At 38.6% G+C, this 26006-nt stretch overlaps 1 long non-coding RNA gene across 1 annotated transcript in view; it reads right to left on the reverse strand.

Moving 5' to 3' along the window:
* LOC116808616 (uncharacterized) overlaps positions 1-24279 on the reverse strand; it is a 164590-nt gene extending 140311 nt beyond the window's left edge. Inside the window, exons 1-2 of the long non-coding RNA XR_004368430.3 lie at positions 24152-24279; positions 20908-20972 (exon numbers count right to left, since the gene is read on the reverse strand). This is a non-coding gene — a long non-coding RNA (uncharacterized lncRNA). The remainder of the gene's footprint in view (positions 1-20907; positions 20973-24151) is intronic.
* Positions 24280-26006: the final 1727 nt, after the last annotated feature.

Below are 26006 nucleotides of genomic sequence, written 5' to 3' on the forward strand. Positions count from 1 at the left end.
ATGAGAAGAGCAGGAAGTTGAGAAGAGGGAAACAAGAAAGGAATGCAAAGAATGAAGAGAAATGGAAGCAGAACAGTGTAATCAATGTAAGGTTAAACAGAGAAGAAAAGGAGACTATCAGAGAATGGTTACTGAGTTACTTTGAGAGGAATTTCATAACACTGAAAGAGGAGATAACAGAACATGATGAAGCTCTAAGAGACTTATTTTAGACCCAAAAGGTCATATTTCAGCTGCCAAGAACTTGTTCTCAGTTACTCTGAGCTGTACAATATACTGTTCCATTTCTTGGAAACAAACCAAAGGATCCCAAATTACCAGCAGCCACCTGATCTGCAGTGCTGGAGACATGATAAATTCATTAAGAATTTCAGAAGGTAGATGAAGGAAAATATTTTCCAAGTAGTGCTTGCATGATTATCAGTTTCATTTATGCATACACGCGTCTTCGTTCTTTTTCGACACTACTGATCGCCAGTAAAAGTGAAAAAAGGGAATCAATCCAAATAAACAGAGTCCTTCTCTAGCTCTGTGTACCAAGCAGAAAAATCCAGAATAACTTTAGCTGTACAGTGGTGTGGGTTCTTTAATCCAAATGATTTGGTTACTTGGTTTGCCCTTAGTGAAAGAAGGCACATTTAAAAAATATCTTGGCATTGCGCACTATGCATCCAATGTTCATGTCCATGAGTACTCTACCTTGTCTACACAAAAATTTGTCAATGGAATATTATCCTATTTTGGTAATACATTCACAGGCACAGAATGAGGATATGTGTCTGATCAGTTGGACATGCACAGTTCAGGAAGCGCTTTTCTTCAAGCCTCATTGTAACTCCAGCAATTTTTTTCAATGTTGATAGCCCTAAGGGATATAATAAAATTAATTTCTTCACAAACCTCAATGACCACTTCATCAAAAATTGGTTTTGCCTTCTCTCTTGTTAGGTAACTGACTGCTCATACAGCAACATTCTCTTGGATAACAAAGAGCAAAAAAGAGCATATAGAATTTCTCGTGTTGCAGCTCCATGGCTGGGAAAAAGTCCTCTAATATTTTAATGCATAGGCTTTTGTTTACTGAGATGATTCTTACTGCTATATTTCCATTTTAAAATGAACTTGCATTCTTGGCTCCAGAAGGTGATATGCAATGGGATGATTTGTCAGCTTAAATTCAAGCTGCAGCTACTTTACTCTTGTCCAGTAGTTCATGCTACAGTGCTGGAACTGCTAGGGGGATGTTGGTTTTTTGTTTTCTGTGGCCTCTGAACTAATTCTGATTTTTTTCCACTGTTTTTTGAGGCATCTGTGAAGCAACATAACAGAGAAATAACCATGTTCTTAAAAATAGCTATTTCTGTATTTCAGCAATAGCCACACAGAAGCTTGATATCTTAGACAAATAGGTACACCCTCTTGCATAGTAATTTTTAGGCAAAGAATTCAATGATTCAAGCATATTTCCTTTTACATCCCATGACAAGTTTTCCCAAGCCACTCTACCAGCAGGATGATAAGCGGTGCACTGTCTTTTGTGAAGCTATGGATTCCTGCCTAGTTGTGTCAGATATTATCAATTATCTGTTTTGCTTTACACTGATACAGAACAGTGCTAACAGACACATAGGGTGTGTCATCAAGCTGCTAATATCAATGAGGTTGTAGGATAGGCCCTGAAGATCAGTTCTTTGAGTTTTATGCAATGGAGAAAGAGGAAGGAGAATGCAGATGTGTTTTCACTGTAAGACTTTCATCAGCCTGCAAGCTTGTTAATGGAATTAGTTCCATGCATCAATATCACAGATGGGTAATGCCAGAGACATGGCAGGCACAATGTGATGAGTAGTGCATCAAACAGGAAAGAGCAGGATCATACCAATAGCTCACTTCCAGGCAAAACAGAGGGCAAAACTGGATGAAGAGATTAGATGTTCATGCAAATCATGGTCAGGGAGTGCTTCAGTTAGAAAAGACAACAGAATTAAGTGGTGCCCGCTCAGGTCTGTTAAACTAGAGCTGTAGAATTGGCCTAATGAAAACTGTGAGTTTCTTTTTACAGGGCTGGATTTGTGGTCGTCCTTGTAACCCATGTACTCACATGCTGGAAGAAGATAAAATGCCCTACCAATACCTAGGACTTCCAGAGCCGAAGAACAGCAACAAGCCATCTGACTGCCCGATAGCACCCGAGGGCTCCGTACGGTCAGGCATGGGACGACGATGGCACCTCTGTGTTATTTTGTTTTTAGGATTTATCGGCACAATTGATGCCAGGCATTATCCTCACCAGCCATTCAGGTGGGTCTTGCGCCATCTTTCAGGCAACAAAACAATCAAAGAAAAGGTAGCACCAGGCAGCCCGTCTTTTGAATTTAAGCTAAGGGATATATTCCCCTCACAGATGGGGTTTCTCGAATTCAGGGAGCCATCATTATATCAGACCTTTTGATGCCCCGCCTCTAACCCAGGTAAAAACTAATGTCATTATCCAGGGTATGGCTTCTGTGGATACTGGGGGTGCTAAACCATTGTAACAAGCAATAGATGCCAGCCGCAGCAGCCTGACAAGTTTCTAGAAGTTTAATATGCTCCTGACGGCTGTCGCGAACCTAAATTTGTGAGGGACAGGCAAATATACAGACCCCAAAATGGAACTAAGCACACCTGCAAAAGCTACATAATGACTGTCCAGCAGCCAATGCACAAAAGCTGGGCCACTGGTAAAGTTTGGTCAGTATTCGTCCGTGCCTTTCACGACTACTGGGTGAACATCCAAATCATTAGACTCTCACAATTGATGCCCATCTCTCTCGGACCTAACCCAATCCTTGCAAGAAGCAAGGCCAGAGAACGAACCACAGTTACTGGTAAACCCACATATGGGGCATGTGCACCTAACCTCACCTCTACACCACTCATCCTTTCAATGCCCAAGTCATCTTCTTATGACCCATTTTTTAACATGCTAAATGCTACCTTTTTGTCTCTGAACCAATCAAATGCAGATCTCACTGAGTCATGCTGGCTGTGCTATGACTCAAAACCCCCCTTTTATGAAAGTGTTGCCTTGAATGTTTCTTTCAACTATTCAAACTCACAAAATCCACCCCAATGCAGGTGGGATACCCCCCATAGAGGGATCACTTTGAGTCAGGTTACAGGTCGAGACAAATATTTGGGCAACGTGACTATGGCCAGACAAAAAAGCCTTGTTTGTGATGAATTTACACAGCCCCAACGATCAGAGAGATGGGCAATCCCATCTGGGCCAGGGATGAGGGTATGCCATCAATCTGGGGTCAGCCCTTGTGTGCACCTTGATCTTTTTAATTTTTCCACTGAATTTTGTGTCCAAGTTCTAATTGTCCCTAGGGTCTTATACCATTGGGAAGAAGACATGTATCTTCCTCGCTGGCTCCGCTGAAGGGAAGTAATGACAGGTATCACCTTTGCAGTGCTCCTCGGCTTGGGAGCCGCCAGCACGGCTACAGGCGTTTCGGCCTTCATTACCCAGCGTCAAGGGCTTTCTCAACTGCAAGCAACCGTTGACGAGGACCGTCAGAAAACTGAGGAATCCATCTCCCTCTTAGAAAAATCCCTCTCCTCTCTCTCAGAGGTCGTCTTGCAGAACAGACGAGGCATGGACCTCTTGCTCATGCAACAGGGCGGCCTGTGCGCTGCCCGAAGTGAGGAATGCTGTTTTTATGCAGACCATACAGGGGTCGTGCGGGACTCAATGGCCGAACTGAGAGAAAGGCTAGCCCGAAGGAAGAAAGAGAGAGAAGGACAACAGGGATGGTTTGAGTCATGGTTCTACCAGTCCCCATGGCTAACCACCCTTATCTCCACTCTCATAGGTCCTTGTGTTATGATACTTTTGTCATTAGTCTTTGGTCCCTGTATTTTAAATAAGTTAGTGTCGTTTGTTAAGAATCGTTTAGACTCAGTTAACATTATGCTAGTTGAACGCCGACAACTGCTTTAAGCGAAGTTTTTGAACATGTTAACAGTAATACAAGAGTTCACCGGCCCAAGTTCTAGAGGCTCAGTAATTTGCAGTTCCATGGCTTTGGATCTGTGACATTCATTTTATTTATGTTACTACATTTGGTTAGGCATAGAGAAGGGAGGAAATGTGGGAGGATAGGGACAGGCGATCGGAAGATTATGTGCTGTATGGAAAGATGGGACCCCCTCGCCTCCATCTGTTAGTATTACCATGAATTTACCGAGCCAGCCAAGATTGAGTGGCTTGTGACACAAGCACATGGAAGTGATGTAACCCCAGGCTATATAATGCTGTGCAGCTTGGAAATAAACATCATTTTACTGTCCACCACATTGGTGTCTGCGAGTAATTGGCCTGAGCAGTCTGAGGTGACTGCCGTGCCGTTCCTGAATCAGGTCGTCATGCCTCGGAGGAGGCAACAAGGGAGGAGGAGTCAATACTTTATATTGACTTAATTTACCACAGCTGTGGGTATACACTGTAGATGTAACAGTGTACAGCTTGTGTAAACATCTACTCTAGGGGCTACCTTACAGTTTAGGTGTCAGTGTTACCACGTGGCTCTCAAACATGTGAATTATTGCAGTGTGGGTACTGGAATGAAGAGGAGTAAAATGGATGAGTGCAGATTAAATTTTCAAAGAGGACAAGATCAGTCATGTCAATAGCCATTTGTTTCACATCTTTACTACTTTTGTCAGAGCAATACTGTCAGAACAGACAAATGTTAATTTCTCTAATATTCTTTTTCAGACTCAAAAATTAACATAATAAGGGACAAAGACCCAAACAAGTTAGAGAAATTTCCTGAATTGCAAGCAACCAGTGCAGGAAGGAGTAAATAAATGCTGATTAACAATGATTCTTAGGTATCACCACTGGCCTTAAACACACTGACTATTAAACATTAAATGTGATCCTAAGTCAGCTCAATTCAGAGCCACGTGACTGGTTTTGTAAGTGATGTGCTCAACCCAAAAAGACAGGCAGAGTTTTTAGAAAGGGCACAGTAGATTCTGAGTGTGACTTCTGAGTTTGACCCACATACTGATATTCTAAAGTGGCTCAATTTATCAGCCTGAGTCAGTGATGCTCTGAGGATCTTTGCACTATGGAATACCCTCAGGCTTCACAGAATGGGTCAGGTGGGAAGGAACCACCATGGGTCATTTGGTCCAACCTGCTCAGACAGGATCATCCTGCACATGGCACAGGACAGCATCCAGATACTTTTTGAGTATCTCCAGTGAAGGAAACTTTAAAACATCTCTGGGCAATCTATTGTAGTGCACAAAACTGTTCCAGGCTGTTATAGTGTGTCTTTTCCAGGCTTCCAAGTGAACTTGCTAAGCATTTTGAGCTAGGCAATATCAAAACCAATAATAAAAAACAAAATAAAACAGAAAAAAACCAAAAAAAGCACCTCAGAGAAACAGTGCTATGATCTAAATATTTATATTTTATGTCCAGAACGTAAAGTAGAACAGGAAGCCCAAACTTTTGCTCAGTCTTGATCTCTTCCCATGGTTATGTTGACACTTTTGCTTCATCATAAGCAGTTTCATGTGTGGTTGTGGTGCACTTGGCAGTAATAATGGTAGGTACAACACATAACCTATGTTATTTGCACTCTTCTGAAAACCCAAGTAAGTTCACCAGGATACCCTAACACCATTAATCAGGTAAAACTTTTGGCTAGTGCTTCATCTGTCTAAATTATGTACTGTTATTTTACTGAAGCAAATGACTCCATTGTAGTCAAGACAATGGTTTTAATGCAATAACTCCCCATAATGAGAAGTATTTGAACCTCATAAATGTGAGAGAAGAAAAGGCCTTTTTGCATCATTACTGCATTTAACACAGGTGACAACAACTACGCCACTAAAAGGAGTCACAATATTTCTATACGTATGCAAATATACATGCAGAATACAGTCAAGGCAAGAAAAAAATCCAGCAAACCTTCCTTTGCTAATTCCTGTCCTTGAATTTTGTTAAAATATTAAACATATAGAATTATTCTCCTGTTCTGGAGAAAGAACATGAGACTGCATCTTCAGAAATGTATTTTATTCTGGTAAGAAGTAAAATTATATGGCACTGGATCTATCTGACAGTTTCATGTATACTACAGAAACACAGAGCTACAAAATTAGATAATGTAAGATAGGCTGTACACCAAACCTGTCCCGCTACAGTCCAAATGAGGTTATTGACTCAGAGAAAGAGTCATTGATAAAGCAATTATTACCAGCAGCCAGATGTGTGATAGCTCATTTTTGGAAATGGACAGATGCCCCGGCATTAATGTCCTATAGATATCAAACATAAGAAATTCTTTGACTAGAACCAAAATGACAAGCAGACTTATATCAAAATCTAGTAGATTTAATGTGTAGCATTTCCTTGGAACCATAACAGAATAAAACACATGACTAAGAGGCCAAATAAGCACAAATGAATCTTTTAAAGGTGACAAATTTGCTATGTATTAGTCAGGTTGTCCAGAAACTTAATGCATTCCAATAAAGATTTATTTATTTTTTTAAGCTACCAGGACATAATGTACTCAAAAGTTAGGTGCATAATTTCAGGTACATTCTCCTTATTTCCATTCATTGCACATCCTTATTAGAAAACTCTGCCATCTGAATATTATACTGCTATGCCAAATGTGCAATTCTATAAATCAGCCAGTGAGAGAGGGTGCCAGCCCTTCCTGATGATAAATACAGTGGCAGGAATCTACTTTGTTTTGTAGCATGTAAGACTGATTAATCCAAAGCTGTTTGCAAACTTCATTTCATACAGGATACCCCCACCCTTACGATCAGATTAACAAATCAAAGGTACATTCAGACTTGGAGACAGGTTGCCACTTAAGCATTTCAGATACTCAGGTATTTGGTTAAATTAAGCTTGGATTAACAAGGTCTGACTATTTAAAGGGAGTTACATTTAGGGGTTCTCTGTCTCCACTGATTTTAAATGCTGTGCTCATGGGGTAGTGCCGTCCAGCCTTAAGAGCTTACAGAGCTTTACAGCCTCCCTGCAAGCTTCATGAGCTTAATTGAAGATAAGTATACACAAACTCACCTTCATAGAAAGACCTCTATTTATGTGAGGGGGAAAGAACCCAAACAAATCTCTTTATGCAGGGACTAAGCTGCATCTTTTCTGTCATAATTTATACTTATTTTTATATAGTGGAATTTATTAGACTAAACCCCTTAACTATGTGGAATAGATGAAAGTAGAATCATTCAACACTGTCACCTTTTTGTCATCAATTGAGATTCGCTAGGAGGTGATAGAGCCTGATCGAATTATTTGTTAGGAGCAAGTCATGCCTAACAATTTTGCCTCAGTGGAAAGTGGATCTGTGAGGGCCTGGGTGTGGATCTGTGAGGGTCTGTTCTCTGGCTTTCTTTTGTAAATTTAAAAATATAAAGACATAACTTCTTTAGCTAATATTCCCAGCAGTATTCTCTTACCAGTTGGAAATGTCTAACATTGTAACATAGAGAGACCAGATTTGCAATGGCGAAGTGAAGGAATGTGCAACATCTCATCTCACATGGAGAACCTGAGTGAACCCACAATTGGAGGCCATGTTCTTTAAGGATTCATGGTATTGTCATGTGTAAGGGTTATTGAGCAATGGTTAAAGGACACTGCTGCACTGAGGGTTTTTTGGTCAGTTGTGCTGGATTTGTCTGCAGTAGAGTTAATTTCCTTCCCAGTGGCTAGAACGGGGCTGTATTTTGAACACAGGGCTGATAATACAGAACTGTTTTTGTTATGCTCACACAGGGCCAAGCCCTTTCTTGCTTTTCACAGTGCCATGTTGGTGAGAAGACTGGGGGTCCATGGGAGATTGGGCACAGCTGGCCCCACCTGACCAGAGGGATATTTCAAACCCTGTGACATCATACTCAGTGTATGGGGGGAGTTATACAGAGAAAGGGGCGTTTGGAGTGATGCCATTTGTCTTCCCAAGTAATTGTTGCACATGATGGGGCCGTGCTCTCCTGAGATGGCTTAACACCTTCTGCTTGTGGGCAGCAGTGAATTAATTCCTTGTTTTTCTTTGCTTGTGTGTGTGGCTTTTGCTTTCCCTATTACACTGCTATCTTAACCCGTGAGTTTTTCAGCTTTTACCCTTTTGATTCTCTCTTCAATCCCACTGGGGAGGAGAGGGTGGATGAGTGACTGTGTGAGGCTTTGTGGATATCTGGGATTAAACCACAACAGCTGTACAGGAGCTGATGCTGGTTAGAGGTGAGAAACAGAAACATGGACATGAGGCAGGAACTATGGAAAAGGTTTCTGTGGTATAGTTTCATTAGTGTTGGCTTGCATTCAGTCACTCAGCAAGAAACCCTTCACTTACATACAGCTGTATTGTCATAGGTAACTATATGTATTGTGTATGCAATAATTTCTAAGGAATAGAGACATTTAACATTATCATTTCTTCAGCTGTTTCAGATCATGATAAAATCTTGATATACATTACACAGCAATAAAAATGTATTTTCAGAGCTTCTTTTTAATTTATTTTTTATTATTATTTATTATTTACACATTTAAAAGAATATTGTACTTCTGCATAAATGTCCAAGTGTCCTAATGAAGGCAGGAAAGCTGCAAGTGAGCCACAACTGATGCAAGATGATGAAACTCCATTTGCAGAAAAAGAATATGATACATCAGATGAGATGTGTGGCAGGTGATTCTTCCTACATGTCCTCTCTCTAAACTATCTGCCTCTGGATAGGGACATTCAAATTGCCATGCATTGGTCAGAAATGAGCTATCCTTTGGCTGTACAGCTAACTGAATTATTTGCTAGTAATTGCTTCTGAGTCAATCAATAATTTCATAAAGATGGTTCAGGAGAATGTTTGTTACATAAAATGAAGAGTTTCCTTAAAAATTCATAAAAAATAATGCTTACAAATTGTTTAATTTTAAGTTACTAATAAAGAAATGAAAGGTAAGGAGGGAAAAAGAGGGGAGAAAGGTCTCAGGAATATTAGGAAACAATTTATCCAGGAATAAATACAAGTGCTTTTAGTCTGCTATAATCTGGAGACTCTTCGTTTTCCATCCTGCCTTAGTTTAAATAAATAAAATACAATATAATATCATGTAAGAATGGCTGATTATGTATTATTTTCTTTTACTGAAGTGGAAGTAGCACTTATGATAGGTTCAATTGAAACCTCAGTTGCTTTTATTCTCTCGTCCCAAATGTTTACTATAAATTATATAAATACTATAAATATAAGTTTTGTGTGTGAAAGTACTTTGCATTTATGACATTAGAGAAGATTTATAGATATATCAGCAAAAAAAAAAAGTGAGCGGTAGAAAGGCTGGGTGGCCTATTATTGGTAGTTCAGACTGGTCCCCTTCCAAAAATGTTTTATCTTTTCTGCTCATGAAGAAATTGAGGAGGACTGTCAGAAGGCCAAGTCTTACTATAGCTTCCTTTCTAAATTATTCCTGAAATCTTGCCACTTCTATTTAATGGTGAAAGAGCTACAGTGGGATTAAAGGGTATGTTCTGCCTTTAGATAGTACATCCTGCAGTGCCATGCTTTCATTTGTATCAAAACTCTTTACTATCATCTGAAATTTAGATTTTTGCCTCAATAAATGATTTTTTTCCTATGTTTACCTCTGAACCCCAGAGTTAAGGAAGGAACCAATAATTTATATATTTCCTATGAAAGATAATTTAGGTCCTCGACTACTGCATGGATGTTTTCTGTAGCATCAGTATTGCTACTCCTCACCATTCATCTGCAAAAGCCTCACATACCTCACTCACCTGCCCTTTCTTAGTGTGACTTCAGTGGATAAGTTTGCAAGTCACAAAATCTGTTCTGCCTCAAGGAGAATGCCAAAATTTGTGTCTCCTCACACATTTTGTCCCATCAAAAATCAGAAAACTCCGTTCCACTTAGGTTCATGGGTGGACTAACCTCTGCGTATCCTTCTCCCTGCATGCATTCCCTGTCTTTCCCTCTCACTTATGTTTATATAAACAGTCTCAGTGAAGGAACCTACAAATGCAAACACTGACAATTTGGTCTGCTTAAAATGCAGTGGCTAATAAAGTTCAAAATAGTATACTGCTCTAGGGGCTTGTTAGCAATGCGCAGGTGGAACACAGGTCTCCCTTCCTTTCTTGGACTCTAAGTTAACATTTAAATGATGATTAAAACAAAACAGATGCAAACCAGAGCCAATGGCAGTTGTTCTAACATTAGCAGTTGTTATACAAACAATTAGTAGGAAAAGACTACAACATCAGTTCCATTGGCAGAAGGCACAGTCATGGCCAATCCAATCCAGTTAAACCATGTCTCCAGTATGCAGGTGAACAGCAAAAGTGAAAATCAAAATATATCAATACATTGCCTTTCTCATGACACTGTAGATACAGAGAGGATCCCAGGAGAAGGAGAGAGCACTATAAGGAAGAAATATATATGGTAAAAAAACCCGCCATGGATTGAAATGGGTGCTCTGAAGCCTAATATCTTAGAGAATTAACATGGGTCCCTCACCACTTGTAGTGATGTGTAGTAGCATCTGAAATGTCTATCCCCAAAAAAGTTTGAAAGTTCAGAATTCTTTTCAGCCAGAATAAAATAAAAGAATTTCTTAAAGAAATTAATTTTTTAACACCCACCCACACCCACACACTTCTGTTTTAAAAAACATGAATATAAGTTTACAAAAGCACTTCATTATTTGCCTTACTATATTTTTACGTGATATATAAAATATTGAATTGTAGTTACAAGACCTTAATGCAATTCTAAAATTTCCATCATTTTGCATGAATGATTTCAATAATATTCAATATATTCCACTAGATTATGTTGATTGAGTAATTTTCCAGTGGATTTTTTAAAGCCAAAACAGTGCTATAACTTAATGTTATAAGTTAATGTAACAATGCTTAACTTATGCTTCCTTATTTTTGAATTCTCCAAAACAAAATCTCTGACATTCTTTGAGTTTTCAGTTTGACCCAAATAAATAACAAACCTGCAAGATATTAAAAATTATATATATAATTAACTCTAATTCTGCTAAAAAATTGGCTGGATCCTGAATCCTATATGTTTCTTGTTATTAAAACACAATATCTCTTGATTATCTATAGTATCATTTATAGAGTGATGAAGTGATAGTACTTGTTCCTGAAAAACCTGTCTTGTTCTAATTAAGTATTACCTTTGTAGGGCCCTTTTACACACTTTATTTACTCAAGTTTTTAAGGCTTAGCATTCTGAAATGTAGAGTAGTATACATATATATTTAAAAAGCAACATATTAAAAAGCTCAGAGGAGATGCAAGAATTCTCTTCCACTTTGGCTTATAACTAAAAAGAAAATGCTGGACTGGAATGTGCCTTGCATTTTTTACAGAGAAACCTCTTGGAATAAATTAGCAAGAACAAAAGGCAGAAATATATTTTACAAAATCAAAATTTAAAAAACCCCAAAAATAACAAATGAAAAATGCAGGACAGGTCAAGAAAATCCACATTAGGTATATTCTTCATCCTAGGAAGGATAACTTTAAGTTCATGCTTTAGGTGAAAGTTCTCAAAGCTCATATTGTTATTTTCTCCCAGGGCACTGCTTACTGACAGATTCAACATGCAGAATGCATTTCTGCTGGATTTGATAAAAATACAATTAAAATTTTGTACAAGGGGGTACGCCAAATTGGCCTGCATCCTAGAACCCACTCCAAGCAAAACCTTGGGGAATATATTGTACAAGAAAAGGTCTGTCCCCTGGGATTACCTCCCACTTCCTTTAACCTGATATTTTGCTCATCCTATTATGAGATTCCTTAGAGGGTGAAACACTAGATTGCCTCATTAAGACTCATCATTTACAAGATGTTGACAAATGTTGGCATTTATCCTGTTGTCATAACAAATGTGAGAAAATGACCACTTGGCAATAAGTGATTCTATGCAATTGCAGGTTGTAAAATACAAGAATATGGGGGTGATGGGGTAGAGGGGTGGTCGTTGGGTAATGTATTAGTAACACTATGTAGCATCTCTGAACAGTTTCTCAAGGCATGGTAACAAATCCAGCCTGAAATAAATAATAATGGAGAACTTCTTTTTATAGAGTTTTCCACATGTGCAACCCAAACATTTAATTAAGAACAATGACAGAATAGTTTTAAACACAACATAATAATGAAACAGTTATTATCTTACTGGATATCTCATCATGAATACCCAGCATCCATACTGTCCTTGCTGACAGCCTGAAAACTCTCTGAACTCAGTTTGCTTACAGCTCTCATCTGCCCTCAGGCTGATGACAGCATGGCCTTTCTTAACGAGTGTCATCTTGCCCCCTTGGTGTTAATGGTATGTGAGGTCATCACAGGAGGAGTTCCCACAACAGAGATTGCTGAGACAGGTTTGTGTGTGAGAGAACTGTTCTCCTGTGTGAGACAAAACACAAGTGTTTTGAGAAGTGAAAGTTTTCTTCCTTTGGAAACACCAACAGTGTGGTCACAAGGTAGTCCTGTAGGCAAAAGTATATCTTGGACACAGAATCACCATCCATTAAAGCAGACAAAGATAAATGTGAAGACATAAATGCCCGAAAGTAGATGCAGTCCTTATCCTTAAAGCTACATTTTGGAGCTCCCTTTTTAGCTGAAGGACCTTGCATACTGCGAGTACTTCTCCCTCCTCAGGTGTCCAGGTTCTGCTTCTGAATATGCATCTCAATTTTGACTGTTTTTAGAAAGTTGACATCTCTAACTATTGTTTTCTTGTAGCTAAATCAAAACAGAAGCAACAACTGATTATCTTAATTATAATGGCTTTATTAACAGCCACCAACTGTCTTGTGAGATGAAACCAGTGATACTGCTAACAGTCAGAATCAAAAGTGACAATAACTTGTTTGCCAAGGGTAGTGACTTGCCGGTGGTTGGTAATTCCATCCTACTTGAGTAATACAATGCCTGAAAAACTACTGTTGTGGTTGTGGGGCTCTAAAAGAGACAACCAAATTGCCTTGTCATCCGAATTTACAGTCACTGATTTCATAGTATCTAAAATCCTAATTGGGTAGTTCAAAGAGTGGCATGTAATTCATTGATTCCTATTTCTTTTATTAATCATTATTGCTCACTTCGTGTTTCTGATTATTTTACTTGTTTTGTGTGCATGTGTGAGTTATTTGAAGCACAGAGAGAGACCTTTTGGAAGATGATGCCCTTTGAACCATATCTTCAGTTGAGTACTGATACTCCTATAATATTAATAAAGGAAAACATGACAGCTCTGAGGGAATTCTTGCATTCTGTGGAGCACACTACCCTTTTGAAGTAAATACTTTTCAACACTAAATATATATTACTAGTCATGTCAAATTTCTGTCCAGTGTATGGGACTTCAGCCTTTAAGATAAAGGGTCTCCTCTTCTTCTTCTCAGCTGCAGTTACTCCTTGTGTCACAGACAAATCTACTCCTGAACCATTTAGATAATCTCTTTGAAAATTTGTTACTGCTCCTTTAGATCTGGCTACATCTTTTATATGGTGTGATGTTTTCCCAATCACAATGCCCTAGAGTGTGTGCTCTTCATGCTTTCTCCTTGCCTTTGTACTCTTCTATTTTGTTTATTGTATTTTTAATTGAGTCCTGGACTCCCAATCTGCACTCATTAAACACAGAGCACATAAACACTTGTAAAGTAACAATTAAGTCACAGCCAGGTACTGGTGTTTTCCTCCCTGCTGACTTTACCTCTGCTGAATACAATTCATTAACATTTCCATAGCTTTGGTTACCCCATCTTGGAATTTAAGTCTGTATTTCCTTACTTATTATTGCTTATTGCCTATTCTAAACACTGATGCTCCTTTGTTTTTTCAGACATACATGCTAACTCCATGCACCTGCCTACAAACAATGTGGTCTGAATACCCCTACCTCAGTGTTTCTTAATGGATTCAAGTATTTACATGTGCTCCAAAAAATTTTTTGCCTTGGGCAAAAAAATAAATGCACAGACAAAGTTATATGCAGCATTTAGCAATTTTTTCATTGTATAGCCCAAGTGAAAAATGATCGTCATTACTATTCCAATGAATATAGTTATCACTGTCTCACAACAGTAAGGCCAGTTGGAAAGCTGGTTCTTGTAGACTGTTGTGTCCAACGATCTGCTCATGATGAACAGACTGTTGCCATGGATGTGTTTGAGTCTACCTTGTTGAGGTGGACTTCTCAATCGGTGTTAAGAATTGAATGTACATTTGTATCTCTGATGCACTAGCTTACTACTCCGTTGAGAGTGACTTTTTAAAGGTACAAGGCTGAACTGTGGAGAGATATGAAGGTAGGTTCCACACCTGGAAAACTATCATACACAAGTATGCATCATGACCTATACAGCTAGGTTTCTGCAAAGATCCACATCAGTATCTCTGGATTGTTCTCTGCATACTCAGGAAGATGCAGAACGTTATGAGACAAGACTGTTCATATTTCTACATGGCATAGCATCTCAGGAGATAGGAATACCTAGAGATTCCGGGCACTATAAAATGTACTGAAATGTTTCACTCTTCGAAAAGAAAGTTTTTCAGAGTAAAGGTGGATGACAATTTGATTGTTTTGTCTTTGGAAAAAATTAAAAACTTGCAAAAAATTTTTCATTAATTTAATAAAACCAAAAAAATCTCTAAAAGAGTGAGTTTTCTCTGGACTTTTTCTTCTTTAGCTGTGTGAAGCTCAAAAATATTTTCTACTTAGGTCAGTAGAAAAGCTCCCATTGAGCATAGAGGTAGCAGGTGCCAGTCCTCTGTGTCCTACCAACATACCCGAAGCAGATGTTCATAACCATACAGTGCTATATGCCCTGTTTGTGTCTCATTCCCCACAGTCATCTTTGCCTTCTAACACAACCTACATCATGTAACAGCCACACACCTCTTTGATTTTCTTTTTGAACTTGTGTGCTTATCTAGCAATCATCTGTAAATAAAGGATAATGAACTAAAATGAATTTTACAGAAGCCAATATGGACAATGAAAATAATGAAAACTAGTTTGCCAACACTAAAAAAAAAGTTAATTGACCATCTGGAGGTGTGCGAAAACTTTTGTGAATGTGGTATAAAAATCGAGCAAGATATTTTTCCTTGAGTTTACTAGTTTGTTAAATAATGCATTTGTCTTTCTTTTTCACCATGAATTTTTTATATTTATTCATTCAGAATGAAATCCAGTCCTAATGCCTATGGCATCTGCTTCTGCAGCTCTTCTTGTACATTCATGATACAATATTCTTGTACACTGTAGCTTGTGCAATTTTCCATATGAGCATATTCATAATAATAATACATACTTCTACTGTAACAATAAATATGAATTAGAACAGTGGTTAAATATGTTAGGATATAATTATAGGTTGCCCCAGTGAACTAAATTTCAGTGGGGTTTGGTTCTGTGGTTTAGGGTAGCCTCCATTAAATATAGGAAAACCCAGTTAATTAATTAGCCCTTAGTGTTAAATGAGTTTTTTAAGCCTGAGAGAAAAGGGGAATGTGGGATTTGTGGTGACATGGCAGTGAACGTTTAATGATGTTAAACCCAAAGTGACTGTTAATATAGGCTACGGTACCTGAGAAACAGAAATACAGTCAGAGAGGTAAATGCAAAAAAGCACCAAGGTTTATCAGGAAGAATATTAATTTTCTTTGGATATTCAGATTGTCTTTGTAGGAGTTAATTTTTTTTTTTTATGGTTAGAAATGCCAGTGCCAGGGTCCCTCATTTTCTGGCCATACAGATGACACTAAGAGAGACAGGAAGTGTTATTCAAAAATGTGAGTGAGTGGACTTTTTCCGAGCATTTATGTTGTTCTTTTTATAGGTAGTTTTTCCACCACGTGGAAAAGCTTATGAAGAGTTGTCCTTGGACAAGGGAGGCTTTCATAACCTTCTTCTGGGACTCAGTGAGGATCAGTCCTGGACTGTGTCAGAAGCCACCCTAAGGCTTCTCTGCCTGGTAACACTGTAAGCCTTGCTGCTATTTTTTCTGCTGAGTGGACTTTTAGCCTCCTGGAGAGCCTCATCCTGTTCTCTCTGTGTGGACATCTCCCCATGAATTATGACATTTTCATTCTGACTCCTGTCCTATCTTACCCACCCAGCAAGCTTACCAAAAGAGTGTAATAGTCCTAGCGTATTTTGCCAGGGTTATGAGGGCACTACCAGCCCTCCCTGGTCCTGTCCACCACCCCTGAGCTCTTTGCACCCTGCCCAGGGCCCAGGGCCCCATGTTACACTCCAGGGCAGTCAGTGTCGCTGCAGTGGGGCTGGTCTTCAGCTTCCCACAGCCCTGGCCATGGTCCCTGCTGAGCCAGGTCCTGTCGCAGCCCCAAGGCTTGGCCCCTCCCCACAGCCATGCCTGCCCTTCTTGGGAACCCAAGGTCCCCGCAATAAGTCTGATCTTGACCCCCAGATCACCAACTGTGAGCTGGTGTTTTGGCCTCACCCTTGGCTCTATATCAGCCCCTGGTTTCCCAGCTGGCCCTCGCTGCCTGCAGAAAGAGATCATTATCACCCCCAGTGAATATAATCACATTGCTTTTTTCTTTATTCACATCTTTCCATTTGTACGCATTGCATTACCACAGGAGTAATTATGGCCAAATACTGGCCTACATGCAAAATGAAATTCCTCCTCTTTAACTTTCTGCATCTACAAAGTAGCTGTTTCCATCTTGGTCATAGAACCATAGAATCATGGAGTGGCCTGGGTTGGAAGGGACCTTAAAGATCATCTTGTTCCAACCTTGCCATGTTATTCTAGATTACCTTCATCTTCAGTGACAATATTTCATTTATCTGGCCTATATCATCAGTTTATACTGGTACACACAGTGTAGCATGGTGTAGCTGGTATAAGGGTGAGTGGGCAGCATGTGGAGGGTCTGAGCTCTTCTATGCTGCTTCTACACTCCCTCAGTTATTTGAGGCTGCACTACATATGGAGCCTGGAAAACAGCATTCCAAAAGTGGAGAGTTATGAGCAGCTCCCTGACAGACACTTCTCCCTATACTGAGTTCAGTCCTTTGTGATTTTTTATTTCCATTTTCTACTTGAACCTTATGCTAATTCTATGCATCGTGGGTACTAGGGTTTATATTTTTGTTTTATCAGTTTGGTGGAGGGACAGTGATCGGGGACCTCTTGAGATGACAGTCTGTCAGACTTTAAATCAAGGAGGATCTCTCCCTTAGCAGCCATAAAGATTAAACAGACTAATGAATCAATGTTTTAAACCATCCACTCTGGGGAGTCTTCACTTAAGTCCCAGCACTGTTGGTCAGGTCAGAAAATGCCCTCTTCTGTCAAATGGTAGGTTTCCCTATGTGATAGTGTGCCTTCATCCTCCTTTATGCAAGCTGTAAAAAACCTGTCAGAGGCAGATGTCAATCCATACTGTTGTGACACTTCCTCGCTCAAGTCTAAAACTTTTTTAGAGATTTCACCATCCAGTAACTGGCTGTGTTTGCTAATTTTGCAGAAATATGTTTAAAATTTCATTTTTTCCCCCTGTGATTAGAAAATATCTTCTGTTGAAGAATGACCTGTTTATAACGATCCCCTCTTCACAAAACACCCAACCCCTTTGCTTTTTGTTTATGATGTTTGCTGTCTTAAGGGCACTTTATCTGAATCTTTGTTGTCTCTTAAAATTAATAATACCACACGTGTAATTTTATTCTTAAGCACCATATTTTTTTTAAGCTAAAATCTTTATGGAAGTACTGAATCCTGTTAAATTTGGCAACAGTTCAGTGATACTGAAATGGCCATAAATTACAGCATATGCACTTTGAAGCAGATGTTCTGTTAAGGTTCATATGGTCTGTCCATCTCTCTGACAACTGAAGCAATGATATTTAAAATGAAACTCACACGATTAGAAAACCATAATTTAATGTAGAGAATAAGAAAGTCTTGTTAACTTATATTACACTAAAGGAACATACCCTGATAAAATGATGTAATACCCTAATAAAAATGTATAATATAAATATAATTAAAGAGTTGTTTTATGCAAACAATTAGAGATTTTTTAGCAGAACAGATTTTTTCATTATAGTTTTTGATATTCAAAACTTTGTATGCAAAAAATACTCAAAATAGTAAATGGACTTCACCCAAAACATCCTCAGTTTTAATTTTTCCAGCTTAACCCAGTAAATGAATAAGCTTGTCATCTTTGTTTTGATACTGTTTAAAAACACAGACCTGTAATGCAAGAGATCCAGTGATGAAATAGAAAAATAAATGACAGCATTAAAAGCGGCACTGCCCAGATGGTCCCATATAGAAGTTCTGATCTGAGTACTCACTAATTAAAGAGAAGGTGACTGGAATCTAAATCTGTCTTCTAATTTTTTATCTGACCCTTATCTACACATGAGGGACATGATCACATTTCATTTTTGAACATAACCCAAAAAAGCACTTAAGCAGGTGCTTAACTATAAACTGATGTTTGACTCTTACTACCATAAGTAGAGATGATTTCCTGAATGTGGACTATGGAGGAATTTTAAGGCTAGCTCTCAATTTTGCCAGATAAGGGAAACTGATCATGATTTATGAATCTGAACCTATTTTTTCTATGATAATATTAATATTTCAGGCATTTTATGTCTGTGGAAGCTGAAAAATACTTCCAGATACACTAAAATCCTTTCATTAACTGCATATGAGTTTTCTGTAAGGTAACCCACTTTACTGTGGTTCTTCTACCCTCTTATAAAATTACTGTGTTTTTTGGTTGAGAGAAAATTGCTGTCTGCAGAACTTATTATTTTGTTCCATTTTAGATTTTGTAAATCCACTACTGGAAAAGGATAAAATGTTACTAAACTGAACTTGAAGTAGTGAAGCTCTAACACAGTTTATTCAACAAGAAAATCTCTATTTTACTTAAACATTTTCTGAAATACAGAATGCACATTAGCCAAGGAAACATGCAAAAAGATCTTAAAACTGATGCATGTCTTTCATGACAAGCAGCACCACAGTGCCTGTAGTGGGTAAACAATTTAGACTCAGTAGTTTTTATCCTTTTTAACTTTAATTTATCGTCCTGTTATGCAGACTTCCAATCAGTGATTTGTTTATTGAGAAAAAACTCCATTAGCAAATGAGAAACTTAAAAGTAAACACCTACAAAAAAGTAAAGGGATTCCTCCCTGATCTGGGCTCATATTAAGCCAAATCTCTCTTCCCTGTGTTCCTGATCACTTTTTCCTGTGTTTTTGCTGTGGGTTACACTCAGACAATCCCAGTTCCTAAGATGAGGAAATGTGTACCCCAGAAAGTTTCGGGTTGTATGTTTAATGGTTTCTGTCTGCTTCTCTTCATTTGTTAATGGTTTTTCTCTGCCCCAGTATGGATCAGCTATGGCCACAACCCCTAAGGGTATTCCCACTCTGATATAAGTCACTCAGTAGTAAAGACTCTCAAGGATATCCCTGCCCACAGCTGCAGTATCTCAGGAATGGCCTTCCCTGCTGTGGGTTGTCCATGGCTGCAGTCCCTGGAAGGGAGCCCTCCACCATGGAGTGCCTCCTTTCAAGAATATATCTCAGGCCATGTCCTCAGCAAACCCTCTTTGTGCCTCCAATCACATGTTCCCAAGGACATCTCCCCATGTCTTTCATGCCCCTCATGGCTGCAGCTTTTTCACAAGCGTCAGATCTGGGGTGTGAGGTGCTCTCCTGAAGGGCCGCAGTTTTGGACACTTGATGGTGTTCACCCTGCTTGCATCTCTTTGAGAGCTGACTGGACCTGTCTGTGACTGTCACAGGACAGCTTGTAGCTGCTTCCCACCCTGCATAATTGCCAGTGTTTGCTACCCAAACACTGGCAATTATGTCCCATGCAGTGGGCCTTCCATCAAGACCTTTCTTCTTGGGAGAAGGCTTTGCCTCAGAGATAAGAAACATGACAAAAACTCATGATCATACTATCTCATGTGACTTATGGGTAAGAGCTCATCCTAAGCAAAAAGGAAGCAATTCTGATGTTATATATTATTTAATACTCAGGAGCACTTTGAGTCAGGGGAGCCCATCTTCAGCACAATTTATAAACTTCACTAAACCTCTTTTTGTAGATCAGTTTTAATAGTGGCATGTAGCAGGGATACAAAGCAGAGGGTTAAAAGAAAAATACACAAAACAACAGGAAGATATTCAGTGAAGTTCCCAATACATAACAAGTCTCATCCTCGAACAACAAATCAAAATACCTAAAAAAAATCTTAAATATTTTAATATTTAGAGATTTCTTTACTAGTTTACTAATAACTCTTACACAGTTCCTATTCATTCAATTGCCTGTGCAGTAGCATCAATGAGGCTTTCATTGGCTGTCCCTAAGCTTGCAGGGTAACAGACAGCAACTTGACCTGAGAATGTAATGGGGAGCACAGAGGAAACTCAAAACCTTCAGGACAATGATCATAGTTTTTGAATTTCGAATGTGTGCCAACATAGGATTCTCATCTTTGTGCTGTCTTCAGTACTTTACAGGTTTTTGTTTTATTCTATATTGTTCTGAACTTCCATTATTTTATACTTATATACACATATTCCCACAACTCTACTATAATTTTTTATCTGATACTATCCCAGATAAAACACATGAAAGCTGCCACTGTGTGTGCTAGTTAACTGAGCACTGGCAGGCTGAGAAAGGAAGGACACCATGGAAGGGAAGGAAGGCTGTCACAGCACAGCAAACTGTTCAGAATCATGTTGTCACTGATGACTACTAACCTGCTGTCCTCTCCATGCTGCTCCTGCTCACAGCCTTTGTGTCCGTTCAGTCCCTTTGATGGGTCCTAATGGCAAGAGAAAAATTTTAATGCCTCACAGTACATTTAAAAGTCCAGGTGCAGGGTTTCTCTTTATTATGTAGGAGTTAAGCTTCCATGCAAAAGGGCAAGGAAAAAATCAGTTTTGTTATCCCTGTCATGAGCCTTAATTCTTGCCATCTTTATGACAAGAGCAAAAGGATCTAGACTGGACTGTTATTCGCTTTTTTAAACCAACAAGAACTTCAGCAACCAGCATTAGGAGGGCCAGCACTGTAACTCCACTGCTTACAAATGGGAGAGAATATGTAAACAACAGCTGGGGAAAAAAAATAGGAAAAGAAACATCTATATTAGATTTTCAGATGCTGCTAACATCAAAGATAAGTGAACAAGGCAGAGTTTCCTGAATCAAATAATGAGCTACAGTAAATATAAAAGATCACACCAAGGATAACACAACTTTTTATATGCCTCCTCTGTGTCTTGTAAAGAATTCTGCTACTTCTATAAGTACTGCATGAGATTTAAGTGTTCAACTTCTAAATTTAACTTACAGGAAAATCTCAAACTCCTATAGGGAGGCAGAGTAAATGAACAAGTGGATGATTTTTAACAAAAATGCACGTGTGATTAATACTCTTTTTGTCACCAGTGGTCATGTGCAGGATTTAAGAAGTGTTGAGAGTGCATTTAATAGCCCTAATAGTGACTATGGCTGCTTCTATATACACCATTGAAACAGCTGCTGCCTAACTGGGCTGTTGATCCTTGCTGTGGACAAAGCTTTTCTCTTTCCAAGGCAGAGCAGCTTGATAGTATTCCTCTGAACTTTAACACACATTGAAGCAGCAGAGCATTTCCACTGGTGTCAAATGACCATGGTGGCAAATACTGAAAATTTTCAGGTCATCAGGAAGTAGATAATGAGATTCTGGTCCTATTAAATCTTATGGGAATGCTGCAATTTTACTGGAGCCAGGTTTTCACCTATATTGCAAAATGAAATCCCAATCAAATTATTCTAGGAAAGCTAACTGTTGATTACATTACTGTATTCATTAATGTCTCTATTAATCTTCCTTTCACAAGATAGGAATCAAATAATTAAATATTACACATTTGTGTTTTAGTGAAATGCAAAGGAAAGGTAAAAGCATGATCTGGAAAGTAAAGATATTTTCAAGTTTAAAGAACCATGTGATCTGTATGAAGAAAAAAAGATAAGGGGCCATATCAAAGATCCGTAATTGGATTAGAAAATTATATAATCATATGGTGTCTTTATTCTTTAGATTAAGCCATTGTCTACCAGAAGTAAGGGGAAAAGAAAGAACAGAAATTAAAAGCACAGAAAAAAGGGAAAAAACTCTGTCTTCTATTTTTTTTCCTAAAACAAGACAAAACAAATCAAGGAATATTCAGAGACTGGAAGATGGGACAACCTGATACTGGCAAAAGACACTTACATCTATCTCTCAAGTTATATTTTGCATTCACTCTTTTTGATATTTTAATTAAGTTGCTCTGATTGCTAAGCTCCAACCTTACTTAGAGTAGCACCATGCTAGCTCCATCAGCTGGGATTGCTGCACATTATATTCCATAACCTTTTTAAAGGCCCTGGAGAATAAGAATTACCAAAGCTGCATTGTCATTGTGCGTATGATTAGTAATAATCATGGACATCTGGGAGAGCATTCAGTAAGCAAATCACCTGAAATACTGGAGTCTCCAGCTGACTTTATATTCTGTTACTTCATATACCTTAAACAAAGCACTAGGTAACATGAGGAGGGAGTCCAGGTGTAGAGCTGAAGATCAGATTATGGTCTTGTCTTCAGCAGAGCATCCTAGAGGATGCCAAACTCTATACTCCCCCCAGCAGCAACATAGGTCTGCAGTGCCTCACTCTCCTGACAAACCTGGTAGGGACTGATCAGAAGGAGGTGATGAGAGTTCATGTGAAATCAGAGAGAGCAAGAGAGGCCATGGTCTTCATGAGGGTGATCCTGGCTGTCCTGTCAAATTGCAGAGACCTGGGGACCAGGGATCTTGAAGCAGGGCATAAACTGAAGGTGAAAGCAGAGCTGCTTACTAAGTAGGATGAATGTAGTTAGGAGCTGAGGTAGTAAAGAAGTTATGAATTTGTAATCTTGGTTTGACAAGCTGTATGGAGGATAGCTAGAGGATGTCGTACCTTGCCACATGATTTTGAAAGGTGACTCCTAGAAGCAAAATATTTGCCCTTTATCTAAGTTCTGTAACATGGGTAACAGAGCAATGTAAGCATGGGTACAGAGAAAAACAAATGTAAGCTGGACCATTCCTGCCAAAGCACATTCTTTGGAAAGCAAATCCTAGTGCAGTGAAAGTTGACCCTCCTGGAAAAAACTGGAGATATGGCAATCCTTCTGCATTAACGAGTCACTGTAAACCAAATACATAAATAAGCTGAAAACCACAAGAGCAAAATCTCACTGTTTCCATATGTGTCTTGGCTATGTAGGTTTTGTGGCTGTGCTGATGAAACTACTGCATATTATTTGAAGTCTGTAAACTATGAGTTAGATATGAATGTGACCACATTTCTTGTTGATTTTGACACAATCCATGAAACCACCCAAAAAGACATCCCTGAAAGGATGGGTAAGAAAGTTGTTGCTTATTTCAATTGGTAAGTTCCCCATTGCCTCTGTGGGCAGTAGGGAAACATAGGAAAATGAAAAAAGTGTCCCCCATATGCAAACAAAGACAGGAAAATGCCCTGGCAAGTTTCTATCCTCTTACAGAGGCATAACTGTAATTGTTCCAGCAAAGTGATGTTAACTACCAAAGAGGGACAGGAGAGCTCCAGAAACTCAGAGTCTGTCATGGAGAATGTTTGTAATAAGAGAAATAAGCCAACTTATTCATTTACTTGGATATGACATCACTGACAGCCAATTAGAAAGTTCCATTTGTGTCATTTCATAATAAAGAAAAGACTATTCAGCACTCACTGCATCAAAGAACACATGTCACAGAGATTTGCACAGAAATGGGTTGATTAATTTTTAATGAATTATACCAGGAGAAGCTTCCTTTTATAAATTGCTGTGAGAATACCAGTGATAACCCAAGCTTAAATAAAGAGTTTCTATACATGTGGATTCTACAACTACAGACACACTGAACAAAATTGAACTAAAAATTGTGCTACTCACCCTAATCTATCCAGTTCATAGCAGCAGTAAAAGCAGCGTGGGGTACACAGTAGTGCAGGTTTTAAAGACCATTTTATTCACTGGAAGTGTGCCCTGTTACTAGCAGAATGCTTTCCCACTGTCTTTGTTTTCACTTCAAGAGTGGATGTCACTCTTGAAAACAGGCCTTTCCTGAACATTCCCTGGTCCCAGCACAGCTTTTAAATTCTGTAACACACCCTACAAGCTTTCACATTTTGCAGCTGAATAGCCTTTTCCTTCATGGGATCAGTTAGCTGATACACAGACTAAACAGAGTGTTCTTCTGGACCAAAAATGTGCTGTAAAATGGCATTCTTTGTATTTCAAGGTGTGTAAGGGATAAAGGTGTTTCAATAATGATGTTAGGAAAAGACCAGCTGTACATGACCTGTGGAAAAGGCAGGTTGGTGACCACTGTGGAGTGAGGCATGGAGCTCAGGTGCTTCTGTCCATGTTTATAGACAAGTAGTCTTTAGACTCACAGCAGGCCTTTCACACTAGCCATGGATGTTTTTTTCTTTGTGCAGAAAGTGTAACGTGCAAGTATACACAAATAACACTTTCTTAAAATTATCACAAGTGCACCCCTTTGAAAAGTGAGACCATCCAGTGTTTGGTTGATTTCTAGCATACATGATTCCTTTCAAGAGTTTGAGACCACCCAGATTTCAGCATGAAACAAAGGTATTATGAATTTTGAACTAATTTTTAATTTAACCTGATTTGATGAAAGGTACGTGGTTCTGACTTGATAGTTTGAACTTAAAACAGTAAAGATGGACCTTTTTATCTGTTTGGTACAAACTTTTGTTGTATAATAGTAAATCTATATGTGAGCTTGGTTTCTACAAAATCAAAGGTATCAGACACCTTCCTTAGTCCATGGTATACAAAACCTACTCATTCTAGTCTGCTAATAGTGGTTTAGAATAGGGATCTAAAGTGTTGAAGTACAAGGAAAGTGTGAAAAAAAATTCTTGTGTGCTTTTGATATTGAAATGAACCGGACAAAACCAGGGTGCTTATAGTTTCCTTATATAGCATCCTGTGTCAAAGAAAATACATTTTTAAAATAAAGTGAACTGATTTTAAAACTGTTTTGTACATTTAATATTTAGAGCAAGTGCCTGAAAAGCACTTTCTCTTTTAGTTCCTTGTCATATATGTTCAGGATTCATTACATTACTTGGAGACAAACAGGTGAATTTCCTCTGAATGTTGTTTGTGCTGATCAAGAAATGCCAACGAATAGTGAATTTTTATTTTAATTGATCTGACTGGAATGAGCTGCCACTCTTCTTTGCATATGAACATATCTCTGCATGGAGATTTTGGTTAAATTTTGTGCTCAGAATAATTTAGGATTAAAGGAAGAATTGTGGGTTTGAATACAGGAAGAGTTTTTTCACTAATATGTTTTATTCCTGTATCTAGCACTACCATAAATCAGAGAGGGAATACCTTAGAGTGGCAACTGTAGAAAACAGAAGGAAAAAAGTCTCATTAAAATTAATGCATAGCAGTCTATAGATTAAATTAAAAGCCAACAGGATCTCAATGCATTGCAACTGGCATTTCTGAATTAGCTGTTTTTATTACAAGTGAAAAATATTTGCAGTGAAAAATTTGCCTTTTTTATTTTACTACTATTCTTTGCATACAGTTTGCTATAGTTTTAAAATAGACAAGCAAAGAAAGGAAAATTTATTTGACCTACCTGTAAGCCTTGAAATATGTATTTAGCACAGCTGTTCTTTTGTGTTTAAACTCATCACAAAAATGCAGCTTTAATGTAACCCACCATTGATCTGCAGTAAGTGGAAACAAAATCTCT

Source organism: Taeniopygia guttata, chromosome 1, assembly GCF_048771995.1.
Source record: "Taeniopygia guttata chromosome 1, bTaeGut7.mat, whole genome shotgun sequence".
NCBI lineage: Eukaryota > Metazoa > Chordata > Aves > Passeriformes > Estrildidae > Taeniopygia > Taeniopygia guttata.